This window comes from Schistocerca piceifrons, unplaced genomic scaffold (genome assembly GCF_021461385.2).
Source record: "Schistocerca piceifrons isolate TAMUIC-IGC-003096 unplaced genomic scaffold, iqSchPice1.1 HiC_scaffold_216, whole genome shotgun sequence".
NCBI lineage: Eukaryota > Metazoa > Arthropoda > Insecta > Orthoptera > Acrididae > Schistocerca > Schistocerca piceifrons.
Window position 1 is genome coordinate 12,501 of NW_025728075.1, and position 2,500 is coordinate 15,000.

At 63.8% G+C, this 2,500-nt stretch overlaps 1 pseudogene; it reads right to left on the reverse strand.

The window, feature by feature from the left end:
* The window catches only part of LOC124742141, a 7,933-nt pseudogene that overhangs the window by 2,559 nt on the left and 2,874 nt on the right, over positions 1 to 2,500 (reverse strand).

The following is a 2,500-nucleotide window of genomic DNA, read 5'->3' on the forward strand; positions in this document are numbered from 1 at the left end:
CTACAGGAGCGTGGAAGTAGCCCAGGGGAGTGTCCGCCGGAAGGCGGAACCATCTCCTGACGGCGGCACGGATGGTCACATCTGCCGCTTTCAACGCACCCACTCGGGTGCGGCTGAGGGCCAGCCCATGGTACAGGCCAGGCAGAAGTACGGTGGTGAGGGCGTGGAGGCGCTGTTGCGGCTTGAGCGGAGCTCGGGAGATGACGTCCAGCTGCTCCACCAGGTGGCGTCGTGGGTTGAAAACGCAGCGACCCGCGGTGGAGAATTGCAGTCCCAGGTACCGGAAGGTTTCACCCACACGTAGGGCGGGCACGGTGGCGTTGCCCGCTTTGAAGGTAACGTCGGCGTCGACCTTCACCTTCTTGTCGCGCCCAGACGCGACTAAGGCGAGGGTGAAACACTTCCGGGCGTTGATCTGCAGCCCCAGATGGGCGAGGGCTGCGACGGCTGCGTCGATGAGGGACTGCAATCCCCTCGCGGTCGATGCAAAAAGCAGGACGTCATCTGCGAAGGCCGCAGCGTTAACTCTGCGACCAAGGATCCGAGCTCCGATGTGGGAGGGAAGTTGACTCAAAACATAGTCCACCGCAAAATTGAAAAGGAGGGGGGAGAGGGGGTCACCCTGACGCACACCCCTAGCCGGCTGCAGAGGCACGCCCACGTCGGCGCCGCCCGCTATCACTGTCGTGCTACCCTCGTAACACCTTTCGACGTACTCAATAAAGCAATCCGGCAGGCCATGAGCCCTCAGCACGGGGCGGAGGGCAGCATGGTCCACCGAATCGAACGCTTTAGAGACGTCGATCGATGCCACAAAAACAGAGCGACAGGAGCGGACTGCGTCGGTGAGAGCAGTGTCCAAGATGAAGGTGTTTTCCAACATCCCATCCCGGGGGATGAATGCCCGCTGACGTTCGTCCACAGCACATGCACGCATCAGGCGTGACGCGAGAACCTTGTGAAAGGTCCGCGCCAACACCGAGCAGACCGTAATGGGGCGAAAGTCAGCGGGGGATGTTGGTGCAGCCGTTTTGGGGAGAAGTGACGTCCGGGCGCGAAGCAGACGCTCGGGGAGGGCGCGGGCCAGGAGGAAGAGGTTCAAGAGTTTCACCAGGACTTCATGCGGCAGGCGCCGCAGCTCCGCTGGAGTCAGGCCGTCCGGCCCGGCTGCCGATCCCCTGGGCGGCAAGGCAGCAGCGACCTCCTCACGTGTGACCGGCCCCCATAGGCACTCAGGAGCGACAGGCTCCGAGTGCGGGAGAAGGCGGTCACGGATGAAGCCGGCGGTGGAGATCGGCTTCTTCGTGAAGAGGTCCGCCCAGAAGTCCAGCAGACCGGGGATGTCGGGTGGCGGCTGCAGCAGGGTGCCGTCCAGCAAGCCGCGCACGCAACGTGCACGCGACCTACGGAAGGCGTCCTGTGTGCGCGCGTATTCCCAGCGGCGCCGCTTGCGCTTCTGCAGCGGCGGGGCGGCAGGCGGCCGCTTGGATGATTGGCGCGGCCGCTGTGTCCTGGTGATCGACCTCTCCCCCCTGGACCCGACCGACGCAAGGGCATCCGGGAGCATGCCCAGGATGACATCGGGCGGCGTGCCCCGCCCCAGACCAATGACTCGATCCAGGGCAGAGAAACGCTGGGCGGAAGCAGGTAGCCCCGCCAGATGCTCCCAGATGGCGGCGTCAGTCGGCCCCTCCGGCGGCGGCCCGGTGGTGTCGGCCGCGAAGTCCTCGGCTGCGTCGACGGGCGGCGCAGCGGCCTCGCCCGCGTCAGGCAGCGAGCTCGCTGCTCCACGGCGGGACGCCGGCTCTTCACCCCGACCGATCTCAAGTGCCTCCATGAATTGGCGGACAAGCTGCTTGTGGGCAGCTTGCCGCCGTCGGCACTTGATTGCCTCAAGCGTTCGGTCGGGGAACATCCTGGTAAGTTCTTGATTTACAAAGAAGAACCGGGCGTCCCTCTCAAGGAACAGTTCGGCCTCTGCCTTGGCGAGCGACAGGACTTCTTCCTCCGTCCACCTCGCGCGATGCCTCTCCGTCACGATCTCAGCGTTGGCGGCCGCAGGGTGTTGGCGGCGGCGATGGACCCCGAGACCGTTCTTCGTGGTAAAAGTGCGGTGGCACTCACTGCAAGCAAAGGGAGCTACACAAACTATCGCATTTTCGTTACGGCCGGTTGGCCGGATAGGTGCTGGGGTAGCTGGGGTGGCACCTTCAGCGGAAGGGCCACCATCTCTTGTTTCTTGTCGGCTGCCCCCAACTATAAAGGGATAATGCGAGGGGGGGCTGGTAACCCCCCCAAGCCCCTGGTGCGGTCTTCCACTCTGCGAAAATCAGCGGGCCCACGAGAAGGGGAGAAGACCGCAGGAGAGGAGAGGCTAAGAGGGCTAGGCCCATGTATTGCGCATCACTCTCCCTGTAACTATAACCCAAGGAAGGCACCTCGCAGCAGCAGCACGACTACATCAAGACCGCACTTCGAAAAGCCAAGTCCCTTAAGAGAG